This window comes from Artibeus jamaicensis, unplaced genomic scaffold (genome assembly GCF_021234435.1).
Source record: "Artibeus jamaicensis isolate MK-2021 breed Jamaican fruit bat unplaced genomic scaffold, CSHL_Jam_final scaffold_833, whole genome shotgun sequence".
Classification (NCBI taxonomy): domain Eukaryota; kingdom Metazoa; phylum Chordata; class Mammalia; order Chiroptera; family Phyllostomidae; genus Artibeus; species Artibeus jamaicensis.
The window spans coordinates 25706272-25720537 of record NW_026522056.1 but is presented as its reverse complement, the minus strand read 5'-3'; positions in this window follow the sequence as shown (position 1 = coordinate 25720537).

Genomic DNA, 14266 nt, shown 5'->3' with positions numbered 1-14266 from the left:
GTAAGTCTGTGCTCCAGTTTCATTTTTTTGCATGTAGCTGTCCAGTTCTCCCAACACCATTTGTTGAAGAGGCTATCTTTACTCCATTTTATGTTACTGCCCCCTTTGTCGAATATTAATTGACTGTAGAGAGTTGGGTTGATTTCTGGGCTCTCTGTTCTGTTCCATTGGTCTATGTGCCTGTTTTTATGCCAGTACCAGGCTGTTTTGATTACAGTGGCCTTGTAATACAGTTTGATATCAGGTATTGTGATCCCTCCTACTTTGTTCTTCTTTCTCAAAAGAGCAGCTGCTATTCGAGCTCGTTTATGGTTCCATATAAATTTTCGAAGTGTTTGTTCTATGTCTGTGAAATATGCCATTGGTACTTTAATAGGTATTGCATTGAATCTGTATATTGCTTTGGGTAGTATGGACATTTTGATGATGTTAATTCTTCCAATCCATGAACAAAGTATATGTTTCCATTTGTTTGTGTCTTCCTTGATTTCGTTCTTCAGGGCTGTGTAGTTTTCTGCATACAGGTTTTTTACCTCCTTGGTTAGGTTTATTCCCAGATATTTTATTTTTCTTTTTGCTATATCAAATGGGATTTTTCTCTTTATTTCTGCTTCTGCTGATTCACTGTTGGTATACAAAAATGCCTTTGATTTCTGAATATTGACTTTGTAACCTGCTGTTTTGCCAAACTCATTAATTAGTTTGAGCAGTTTTTGGGTAGAATCTATAGGATTTTCCATGTACACTATCATGTCATCTGCAAACAGTGACAGTTTTGCTTCCTCCTTTCCTATTTGGATGCCTTTTATTTCCTTTTCTTGCCTGATCGCTGTGGCTAAAACTTCCAATACTATATTGAATAGAAGTGGTGAAAGTAGACATCCTTGTCTTGTTCCTGATCTTAGTGGAAAAGCTTTTAGTTTTTTCCCATTGAGTATGATATTGGCTGTAGGTCTCTCATATATGGCCTTTATTATTTTGAGAAATGCTCCCTGTATTCCCACTTTGCTGAGTGTTTTTATCATAAATGGGTGTTGTACCTTATCGAAAGCTTTTTCCGCATCTATTGATATGATCATGTGATTTTTGTCTTTGCTTTTGTTTATGTGATGTATTATATTTACTGATTTGCGAATATTGAACCATTCTTGCATTCCTGGGATGAATCCTACTTGATCATGGTGTATGATCTTTTTGATATATTGTTGGATGCGATTTGCCAATATTTTGTTGAGGATTTTAGCATCTATGTTCATCAGCGATATTGGCCTGAAGTTTTCTTTCTTTGTTGTGTCTCTATCTGGTTTTGGAATTAGGATGATGCTGGCTTCATAAAAAGAATTTGGAAGTTTTCCATCCTTCTGAATTTTTTGAAATAGTCTGTGGAGAATAGGGGTTAGCTCTTCCTTAAATGCTTTGTAGAATTCTCCTGTGAAACCATCTGGTCCGGGGCTTTTGTGTGATGGGAGTTTTTTGATTACTGCTTCAATTTCTTTTGCTGTTATTGGTGTATTTAGATTTCCTGCTTCTTTTTCACTGAGTTTTGGAAGATTGTATTTTTCTAGAAATGTGTCCATTTCCCCTAGGTTTTCAAATTTCTTGGCATACAGTTCTTCATAGTAATTTCTTACAATCTCTTCTATTTCTGTGGTATCAGTTGTAATCTCTCCTCTTTCATTTCTGATTGTGTTTATTTGTGTCCTCTCTCTTCTTTTCTTGATGAGCCTACTTAAAGGCTTGTCTATTTTGTTTATCTTCTCAAAGAACCAACTCCTGGATTCATTGATCCTTAAAATTGTGCTTTTAGTTTCTATGTCATTTAATTCTGCTCTAATCTTGGTTATTTCCTTCCTTCTGCTTGCTCTGGGCTGTCTTTGTTGTTGTTCCTCAAGTTCTTGCAGGCGTAGGGTTAGGTTGTTTGTTTGAAATGTTTCTATCTTCTTTAGGTAGGCCTGTATTGCTATAAACTTCCCTCTCAGGACTGCCTTCGCTGTGTCCCATAAGTTTTGGGTTGTTGTGCGATCATTTTCATTTGTTTCCAGAAATGTTTTGATTTCTTCCCTAATTTCATTCTTGACCCATTCGTTGTTTAATAGCATACCATTCAGTCTCCATGTTTTGGGGTGCTTTGGGTTTTTTCTTTGGGGTTGGTTTCTAATTTCAGTCCCTTGTGGTCAGAGAAGATGCTTGGTATGATTTCAATTTTCTTGAATTTGTTGAGGCTCCTTTTGTGTCCTATCATGTGGTCTATCTTTGAAAATGTTCCAAGTGCATTTGAAAAGAATCATTCTATGTTCTAATACCCAAATAATGGGCTCTTATAAATGACCCTGACTTCAATAAACTAAGACTCAGAATGAGGGAAAAATAAAGAAGGTGATGTAAATGACATTTGCCTGGTGACCCCAATGGGCCTACATCTGCCAATAATGAAACCAACTGATGACCATGCCAAGCACTCTTAAAGCCATTCGGAACAGGAGATGTTCAAATGATGGCTCAAGGGCATTGAAATAGACATCACTGGAATCCCTACGTTCCTCAATTTCCATTGTGTTATTATTTTATCTGCAAAAGAAAAATGCAGTTGGTGAAAATACCATGTGATCTCAGATTTTTTTGTTAGTGCCTACACGGTGTAAAATTCCACTATCATAAATAAATAATTCATAAAATTTAGATGATTTCAAAAAGCATCTATTCAAACCCTTTGCCCATTTTTAATCCGATTGTAATTTTGGTTTGTTTTTTTGTTGTTGCTTTTTGCTATAGAGTTGTATGAGAGCTTCGTATGTTTTGGATAGTAAGCCCATAAAAAAGATACATGATTTGCAAATATTTTCTCCCATTCAGGTGGCTGCCTTTTCATTCTGTTGTTGGTTTTCTGCACAGAAGCACTGCAGTTTGCTATAGTCACACTTATTTATTTTTGATTTTGTCGCCTTACTTCAGTTCACTTTTACTCTACAATCTTTTTGATGTTTTATTTGCTTCCATCAGATTTCATTTCCCAGATCTGTGCGTTTTATTTATTTCTTTTTAGAAGTACTGACCTACATTTCAAAAAGCAATGATGTGTATGCAGTACAGTTTAGCATTTTTAATTGTGGTAAAATAAACATAAATTAGTGTAAAGTTCAGAAGGGTTAAGAACACACAGACTCTTGTGTGACCCTTTTCATTTTGCAAAACTGAAACTATCTACCCATTTTCCAGTAACAATCTCTCTGTTTCTCCCTCTCTCCTGTTTCTGGCAACCAACATGAAACAGTGAGAGTAACAGAATTTCCTGGGTTCCTTCCTGAGATGCCGGGTGTTCGTTTTCTTTTGACAAAATCCATTTACCTGATGTCCGCCGGCAACAGTTTTCAGAACTGCGTATTAGTCCAATAGGTGGCAACTTCTGGTTGAAGATCCATGAAGTGTGTGCTTTGTGCAGTTTCCGGCCCCACGACGCTCACCTGAATGAGAGCTACAGGGGAGTTTGTAAAACAGGAACGCTTTGAGCTGTGCCCCAAGTTAACTATAATTGTCTGGCAAGTTCCAAGAATCTACCTTTTTATCAAAATTACCTGATGATCCTTGAGTGATTTAAAATGTGATGATTTTAATTGTGGAATTATTCCCCCTGCACTCTCTGAACTCCCCAAATCCACCTTCTGTTATAAAGTACACACCTTATCCAAGGGAAGTGCTATTCTTATTGTGTCAGTCATAACTCTGAGGGAGGATGTTGCAGTTTGTGACTAACATCACCTGAATTTGGAGACAAGAGATGGAAACGAGGGATGCTGACATGACCTTGACACTGATTTTCCTGGGCAGGTCCTACATTTTTAGGTTGGAGACCATTGGAACATCAAGCAATGGTCAGTGTAGTCAGATTTTCAGCTTCCCTCTTCTTTCTCATAACTCCATTCCGTAGTTACTCCACCTCCATTTGAAGATCTTTCCCTAGCTTTTCACGTTCTGGAGTTCTGATTTTAGATCATCTAATAGGCCTGGATTCACAGGGAAGAGAGACTTGTCTCATCTCATGAAATCATTGGCTTCAGTGGAAATACATATCAGGGTGTTTGAGGTCAAGATTGAATTTCTGAGTGACTCGAGTTCAGAAGGGAGAACCATGTTGAAGCTATGCCATAGACAGGCATGAGAGAGATGTCTACCAAATCTTTTTCTTGTCCCTCTATGTAAGGGAGAGAAAGAGAAAAGGCAAAGTCTCCATCTATAAGCAACATAGAACTAAGTCCACATAAAACAAAGAGTCGCACCCAGGTGATGCATTTTGTTAGATTGTGTCTGTTGTAAAGGTGAAATGTAGTTGTCAGATGAGTTTTGTATAATCACACCCACAGAACTGGCATGTTTTCAGTTTTCCAAGTAAATGACTGAAGACAAACAGTGTGCAATCTATGAAAGATTTTACCTTGTTACTGCAGGATTTTATTTCTCTCTGCAGTTTCAATGATTTTAGCTTATAAATCAAACATCAAAGCTTAGAGCATTAAGGCAGCTGACTTGCAGGTCCCCATTATTGTCGTTCTGTTGTGCCCGCAGTGATTCATTAGGATGACTTGGTTTGCAGGAGAACAGTGGTTCCAGTCTTGCTTTTTCCAATACATTCAAATACTAAATGTTCCCTAAACCTGCCCCCGTAAAGGGACACCTCAGGGTGGCCGCAGGCAGTCCCCTGTGCTGGTACCTCCCATGCCAGCGGACCTCACCTGTCTCTCACTTCAGAGGCCACTTTCAAACTGTGATTTTAGCCTTAAAATGACTGATTTACTTATAGAACTTCAGAAAAGACCCTGTAATCTGGAGTGCTATAAAGTTATAACATTTCCTGGAACACATAAAACTGGGCATCATTTGGATAACACTTTAAAAAGGACATAAAGATTTCAATTGCTTTGAAGACTTGCCTGTCCATGAGTGTCTGTCCATGAGTGAGTGTCTGTTCCTGAGTGAGTGTCCATATGTCAGCATGCTGTTACATTATAGCTGTTACCCTACTGGCCCCTGGCAGGCCTTGGGGACCCTATGGAAAGAAAGCTCTCTAGAGCTCCATTGTATTTAACTAAAACATTGATGTTTAATACTAGATATCTGAAAGGGATTTTTAAGGAAACTAGATATATAATTCATGGTTTGGGTAAGCAAGAGCAAGCATTTTGTTATAACTGAGAAGTTACCCTGTATATTCTATAAAGATTTACAACAACGTGGTCCTTGTTTAGGCAGGCTTGTTGCATTCTTCTCCTATAGTATAATTCAAGTAAGATTGTGTCCAAGACCACAAAGCAAGGGGAAAACCCAGGTGTGGTGGGAACCCAAAGGTGAAGTCAGGGCTGATACTGAGTATGTTCACACACTGATGTTCCACTTTCTAGTCAAAACTCTTCAGACACAGCTGTCCCCAAACATCCTATTCTACCTGAATCAGGAGAAAGTACAGTAAAATGTAAGTAATGTATATTGTATTTAGAAAAACAATGTAAATACTTTATAGACTATTCAGTAAATAATGTATATACTTAGGAAAACAATATAAATATTTCATGAACTGCTGGGCTGCTGTTAAGATTTAGATTAAAACTCTGGGTTTAAAGAACACTGTGTTTATCAAAACTCTGTTTCTTCTACCCAACAGAATTCTGCACGGTTTGGATAAGTTGTCACATACAAACTATGTATTCACGATGCAGCCCTATCGCAGTCACCTTATTAACTGTATGACATTTTTTTAGCTGCCACACACTCACATTACAGGAACTTTAAAGTCGGAGGAGCTACATTTTACTATTACAAAATGTATAGAGAGGCTCCCTGTCAAACCCTCACCAGTCTCACCAATCACATCATCAATTTATATTATATTCTTGGTCCCTTGAGATTGCAGACCTGAGTCCGGTATTTCTAGTAATCATGTTTACCATTCATAACTTTTGATCCCATTATAAAAATTAATTTAGCACTTTTTTCTCTCTCCATTGCACCCCTCTTTCTGTGTGCATGGTGCCTAGTCATGCTTCTTTAAAGATCTTCTTTTTCGGTGTGTTTAAAATCAGAACTAGAAATGTACTTCATGTGCTCCCTCTTGCAGAGTGCTTCAGCACGCAGTGAGCCCTCCCAGCCCCACGTTTAATATCTAGCGTCTATTGTTACGCTCCTCGTAAATGCCAGTAAGCGCTCATATGTTCTAATTAATAGGCCGAGTGCGAAGGCCGTAACCAGCTTCGCAGAGAAGAACAATGAGCGCGCGGATCACAGCTGCAATCCACCAGAGGTTGAACGTGAACGCTCCCTCCTCAACTGCAGAGCGTTTCAAGCAGGAAGAGCAGCTGGCGAGTGAACAGAACCCAGGACGCAGGAGCAGTTTGTTGGAACCATGAGAAAAACTGTGGATGCCGAGTGCATATCAAGTAATTTTCTGCACCAACTGGTTAACGTTATTTGTCCCCAAAGATACCATATATACATACATATATACACATATATATGAAGATTTTCTAGCAAATGAAATGGATATTTATAGGGATAAATAATAATCTACCAGAATGCTTGATGTCCAGAAAAAGTTTTAAGGTATTTGATGAAAGAACGTTAGAAATACCTAATATGTGATTTATTTTATGGTTACACTAAGCTATGGTGGCACAACTCTAACACAGTGCGGCCAATCACTGGGGTATATAAACAGTGTGTTCCATAGTTTTGGGCTTGTGGGTTCCCGGAACAAGATGGAAACTGGAGGAAAACAGCATTAGACCATGACTAAGGCTAAGCAGAGGTGCCCAGCTTCCTCTGCCACTATTACCTGGGAAACAACTTCAGGTGCCTGCTCCAAGTGTCCACTCCTACCGCTGTGAGCTCTACACTTGTCTAGGGGTGTCCAACATGCTCCCCTAGGTGTTAGTTTGTGTTGGGCTGTGAGTGCGGCCCAACACAAAACCGTAAATTTACTTAAAACATTATGAGACTGTTTTGTGATTACACGTTGCAATGTATTGAATGTGTGGCCCGAGACAACTCTTCTTCTGAGTGGCCCAGAGACGCCGACAGGTTGGGCACCCCTGTTGTCTCCATCGCTTTTCAGTTGGTAATGGAGCCCTTTTCAGTTAGACTGAGACATGGATTTAGAAACATATGGATATGTTCCAAGGAATCCCTGTGTAGAAGGTATGAAGAACAGAAAGGAAAAGGATGTACAGAGTAATTAAAGAATAGGGGCAATGTTATAAGAAATTTTAAAAGTAAAGAAGAAGGCAAGAGCACAAGTAGGGGTCGCAAATAAGACGATCATTTTAAATACAAGAAGTGGACTTAAATTTTAAGAAATCTCTTGTTCACTGAATTAAAATACATTACTTTCAAATTTCCATCATTTATATTCAAACTGTCACATGCTTTGAAAGATGCTATAAATACTACAGCATGGTCCATGCTTCCCTTGCATATGATAGCTCAAGTTTCTAATTTAAGGTGGTTAGTGACAAATGAGGGGCCAGGGCACACCTAGAAATTAGAATGATAGGGGTGATTTAAAACTGTATTACCTGCATCTTGTTGGCCCAATCTTAGCACAGAAATATTTTTCTGAAATACAATATTCTGCTCTGATGTTATTTAAAAGTTATCCATTGCTTGGAATTCGCAGAATGGTTATATGCATAGGATCTCATCTGATTATCAAGATAGCTCTTAAGAAATAGGCAGGTGTTCACTCCACTTTCTAGTTGAGGACTTTGAGCTCCAGGTGGAGGAAGAACTGGCTTAAGGACTGTATGTAGAAAAACATAGAAATGGTACCCAGGCCTCAGGCTGCTTATTCTACCTGAAGACTCTCTCTGATGGAATTATTTAAAGAAAGAAGGGGGAAAGGGGTGGAAGGAATTATGGGAGGACAGAAGGAAGTGAAAAACTATACCAAATCCTTGGGGCAAAAGAAAAACATACGATTCCAGTGCCTTCAGACTATAGCCATAAGCTCCAGACCTTAACTTTTTATCAAACTCTGAGATATCAAACTAAATTGGGAACTATAGAAAACAACTCAAGTCCTTTTAAACATATGTTTAAGATCTAAAAATTATTTTCCAATTACCTTCCACTGACTGTTGAATACAATAGAAAAAGAAACAAAATGGAAACTTACATAGGGTTTGTTATTAATGACCTGAATTGTTCCTGAACTTGGAATAACAATAATTTCACATTTTAAGCAGTTTTTACCTGTAACTCCAAGCACAAAATATTTAATTTCACATTATTCTTTGTATACATTCACTTAAATATGTCTTAAAATGCAAACCAGGCAGGGAAAATAAACAAGCTTTGCCAATTTCAGCGAAGCAATGCATGTTTCACATACAATCAGTGCTTGCATTGTAAACAGTACATTTTCTTTAAATTCTGACAATGGAAGTAAATGGAAATAGCTTTTACTCATAACTTTTTGCATATTTTCTGCAGTAGATGTTGACAATGGCCATGAAAAAGATCAGCATCACTTGGTTCCAAAAATGTAACTGCTGGTACTCGCTGGCTCATTTAGGTTCTTGCTCCATTTGGCAAATTGTTTAGGTTAACTTCATCTGAACCAAGTGTATTGTGTGCAACCCTGAAACAATGTGACAATCCAGTATTGTCACATTTGTCAAATGTCCATGACAATCCAGTATATTTTCCCATATCTACTGAATTGTATCATGGTTGTTCACTAGGTTCGAACAGCACAGAATATTTTATGAACTCAAAAGATGAAAACAAAATATTTGCCTGACACAAACTATGCAAGCATTTGAAAGAACCAAACATTTTCCATCCACAGCGTGGGTTTCCTAAGCCGGAGCTGATGCTCTGACTGTGTTGTCATTAATAGAAAATGAGGCACCGTGTATGCAAACACTCCCTACGCCATCCTCGTTCCCTATTCATCTGTTCATCTGCGGGGCCTGGGAGCTTCCCTTTCTGGTTCTGGAGGGGCCACTGCTGACTAATTATGGGACAGCTGCACCTTCTTTTCATTGCTTTGGTTCCTCCCCTCCCATGGGTTTTTTTTTGGGGGGGGGTCGTCTTTTTTTCTCTCTTTCTTTTAAACTTCTGGCTACTTTTTGCACACATCTTGTGGTTTTTTTTCTTTTTTAAAATTTTATTCAGTTATTTGTCAAGTACAGTTTTTTGTCTATTTCTCCCATCTCAGCCCCCCCTGCCCCGTCTCCCCATCTGCCTCCCATTTCACATCTTGCGTTTTATGGGAACAAACTGAAAGGCAGTGATTTGTGTGCTAGACCTCTGCTGAGCGGTGGGTACTGAGCATGTAGATGCTGATGTTAGTGCCAGGCCATCAGAATGCGCTTTCTGCTTGAGCACTTCCCACTGCTAAGTGATGCTCAGCAATGGTCTCTTACTGCAAAGTGCTCCAGAGCTGTGTCGTTAGCTCCGAAGATGGTTCGGGTGGAGGGAGGAAGAAATCCTTAAATCTGCATGGCTGGGGAGACACTGTCTTCTGTAGCTGCACACAGGGGTTTGATGGGAATGTGTGTGTGTGCCTGTAAGTGTGACACTCACATATGGACACACACATCATAGTGTCCATCAGCAGACACGGGCTATAATAGCCAGCAGACTGATCAGTTTATGCTCCCAATATTTATTTAGGTAGCTGATGTTTTATTAATAGCTATTGGTTGTATTTGCTTAATCTAATAACAAATCTATTCTGTGTTGGTGTTATTGGCAACAGTAATCTTTGTTGAGCATCTAATGAGAATTCTTTAAATACAATATTTAGTTGCTAAAAGGAAACACATGTAAAATAGCCACTTTGCTAATCGATTTTGAATATGAAAAACTTGGTGAGTGTATGTTTTTGTATGCAGGGCAAACTCGATACAGTGGTCCTGCTTCGATACAGGAAACTAAACGGAGCTAAGTAATCTGCCTAAATGTGCACAGCTAATAAAAATGGAGGATGGTACCATCCTTTATTCTGTTACACTTCCTCCTCACTAGTGCAGCTTTGGGGATGGAGGAGGAGAGCGGTCCAGGAGCTCACTATAAAGCTAGTGAGGGCAGGAGGGAGAGGTACTTCAGTGAAAGAGAGCACAGACTATTTTAGGACCAAGAGCCCCGGGGGAGAACGCTGGGTTGAGTCTGTCCAGACCCTGTCTCCAGACGCATCTCAGAATGGTGCGTTTCTTGTTTGGGTCATTGAACAAGGCGTGTTTTCCAGGAGACTGAGAGGATGAAGGAAGGTAATTTTGTAAGGGCGAGATATAAAGCTATAGTGGTTTGAAAACAGGTAGTTCTGACTATAGATTCACAGAAAGCTCTCTCTTAGTTAGAAAACTGCCGTGTTAAGATTTGGTCAGTATCTGTTGAGCCCTTCCGAGTTGTCTAATGTTCTCTATGGCAAGTTACTGGGCACATGAGTTGGGCCATTTGTTACTCCCATTTTATTCCAAGGGTGGCGTGGCTGGCATAGGGCTAAATGGTGACTTGAAACCAAGTGTTCTGAATCCAGGGCCTGGACACTTAACCGCTGTGTAGCCAGCTAGGCAATTTCAAATTTTATTATTTTATTACTTTTGGAAAACATACTGCTCATTTACTTAATATTCAAGACTCTGGCATAGATAAACTATCAATATTTCTACAATGAACATTTGAAAAATGCTTTCAAAATGAGTGTAATAAAATACTTTATTGATTGGGCAAGTCTTGTTAACCAACAATTATTAGAGGCTTATTTGGTTGATAAATCACAAAAAAGAAAGAGAAATACCACCACCACAATGGACATGGTCTTACGTCACTCGTCACCCTCCAGTTTTTAATGAGGAAGCCAGTTATGTTGTGTGTGCACATATGTATACTTAGGCTCTTTGTGCTCCTGGATGAAATAAGGGGCCGGGTTCCACAAAGGACTTGTGCGGAGCTGCCTTTCTCTGTGTGGTTGTGAAATGCGCATTGTCATATAGTAAATTAGAGATGGCCCCTGAGCAGCACAGGCCATTGATTCATCCTGAGATGGAGCAGTCAGCCCAGTAAGGGTCTCATGTGGCACATCCCTTTCCTACAATGACACTAGCAGTGAGAAAGGCGAGGCTTCAGGAAGAGAAGACTGGGTGTTGTGGCCAGGGGGGAAAAGACTCAGTTCAAACTACATGTTGATTCCTGCTGAGTAGGCTATTGAAGTGGTAATAAAGCAGAGGCATTGCCTCTGGCCTTGGCATTGGTAGCTCTCAGCCTGGACATCCCCTGCCCGTCAAGGATGGCATTCAGCTAGGCAGCCTCTGTCCCAGTGACAGTTACAGGATGGGAAGCTAGAAATTCTCCTTGAAAATCGGTGATGTGTTTTCTTCGTGCCAAACATTTCCGTGTCTTCTTATATATTGTATCTCTGAATATTTTGCATTTTATATCATTATCACACAGGTTTTTTAAAAGATTTTATTTATTTATCTTTAGAGGGGAAGGGAAGGAGAGAGGGAGGGAAATATCAATGTATGGTTGCCTCTTGCGTGTCCCCTGCCGGGAACTGGCCTGCAACCCAGGCATGTGCCCTTCTGGGAATCGAACAGACACAGATTTTTATAGTCTCAAAATTGTCTCTTTGCCATGACAAAATTAATGGAAAAATGTCTTTTTAATAAATCCGTGAAAGCCTCCTTTAGATGTGAATGTTTTCAAGGGCAAAAAGAGTTGAAAGTGAAGGCTTCTTGACCTCTAAGCAAATTATAGGTCATACTCTCCTTTAAACATAATTCTAGGGAAGAAATAGCTTTATTGAGACTCTAACATCTGAATTGATATCATTTTGACAAGAACCAGGTTTACATCTTGGTCAAAATATGTTAGGTAAATTTTAATGTGGCAAAGTCACTAGATTTTAAAAAAATGTATATCTATTGAGATTCTGTAGAAATTAAAATACCCCACGTTTGATTCTTCTGTGCACGGACAGAATAATCAGAGTAAAGAACAAGAAGCACTCGGACATGCCTGCACTGAGTGACCACTCAGAAGCCCAGAAAAAATGATGTTGGCGCCTGCTTCTCAGGCGGCATTTGAATGGAGAAAAGGCAAAGTCCAATGCTCATGCTTTTGACAACAGTGCTTTTACTTCCTTACACCTTTCTTCTGGTCCACCCCTTGGAGGAAGGCAATCGTCTCTCATTGTGTGCAAGATCTTACGAAGTGTCAGTGAAAGCATTAATGTGTGAGCTCTAATTCCTTTTACTCGGGTGCTCATTAGCTATCAAAATGGCACATCTTTGTTTTGTAGATGGTACCAGTGTTTCAGTATTTTTATTTTGCACTGACTTACGTATTTGTGGATGTATAAAAGGGTTCTGTAAACCCTGAAGAGTGCTGCCCTCCTAAGATAATCTAATTATAGGAAATATTTCATCCTTTTGAAGCTCAGGGTTAGGACGGTGAGACTGTCTTCTGATTGTCAACCTCATTTTTTCCCTAGGTTCCCATGGAGCTCAAAAAAAGACTAATGGAAAGGAAAGTTCATCAGGCTTCAAATTTCACAATGGCCCTTAAGGCTCAGCTTGAACCTTCTGGTTCATTTCTTGCTCAAGAAATATTTATTTCCTTGTTAAATAGTGGGGAAACAATTGCATAGCAAAGGTGCTTGCAGAACAGAAGGCTTTATAGTATCGAACTTTGGTCCCCTTGCCAGTGATATCATAAAACCTTCATATAGTTTAGCAGCTTACTGTATGAATAACAGAATATTAGATTCTATTTAATATGGGGCAGGGCCTGCAAGGGCAGGCCATGGCACGATTTCCATCATGGGGGTGCTGAGCTGGGCTTGAGGCTAAGCTGCGCGAGGAGAGGTTTACATGACATAGGAGATACAGACGCAGCGGCCAAATGGCGAACAGGAAAGTAGCTGAGTTGACTTCTCAAGGTTCCCTCCAGCGCTGAAGCCCAAGAATTGTTTTTAGTTTACAAACTACTGAAATGGAAGAATTTACCCCCTGAGGTTGTCTCAGTGTTTAAAAACACAAATCATAGCAGAATATGGTGGGGAAGGAATAATAGAGAGAGAGAGAAAAGTGAAAGAATGGGTAAGAGCAAAGAAGTAGACATAAAGGAAAGAACAAAGAAGTAGAAATAAAAATCATGGTGTGCTTTATCAAAAGGGAAAATGCTCAGTATTGAAATGACAAAAGTGATGATATCCTAAAACAGAAAATAAGCACTTTAAAATGCTTTCAAAATATGTAAATATTATAGAGGAAGTATGGAAAAATGATATGTTCTTTCAAACCATCAACATTTTTATAATTCCTATTTTCTTTGTTAATTTCTATATATAATGTCACATCATTTAAAAAATCTCTATAGCATTAACCTACTATTTTTAAAAGGTTCAAGAGCAAAATATATATGTATCTCTAATCAAATATACAGTTAATTTAGAACTTGCAGGGCTAATAGAGGTCATTTGACTCAATCCTTTACTTTTTACTAAAATCTTTTATTCAATTCCTTTTACTTTACAGGGTCACAGATAGAAGCCAAACATTAGCAGTGAAAGAAACATGACAAGAATCAAGGACGTCATAGAATCAAGGACCTGCTGTCTCTCTGTCACATGTCCCATCCCATTCATGTACCTTGTAAGAAACATCCTTCCTGCACACACCAGCTTTACGGAATACTAAATCCCTGACTTAGAGACTAGGGGAAGAGAGACTCAAAACCAAAATATTGTAGTCTTAACACCAAAAAGTAAGAGAGAAATGAAGATCTCTGATATATTTCTCCCCTAAGCAAATGGGGTACAAGATGACTAAATAATAGCAACCTGAGAAAGTTGGTCCGATTTAAAGACTGTGTAAAGAGTTCTGCCTTCCTAAAATCTGTCGAGTTTTATTTTGCTTTCCTCTCTGGAGAAGACGCCATTTAAAATGATCGGCAAAGATGGTGACATCATGCCACTCATGACTACTGGGCACATACCCTTCAACCCATCACCAAACATCGTCCTTGCATGGTGCCTGTTTTTTGTGAGTGCTTAATAAACATGGTTTTATAGTCACTTATGTTCTGGAAAGTAAAGCTAAAAAGAAATTTGGGAGTTTTGAAATAAAAGTGTACAGTAATAAAAAAAAGCAGCACACACTTATTTTGTAAAAAAAAGACACATACACTCTGTCTTCCAACATAATATACAATGGCTTTTAAATTAACAAAAACTATTGAATTTTAAGTGAAATATTTAGTAGCAGCAGAATAA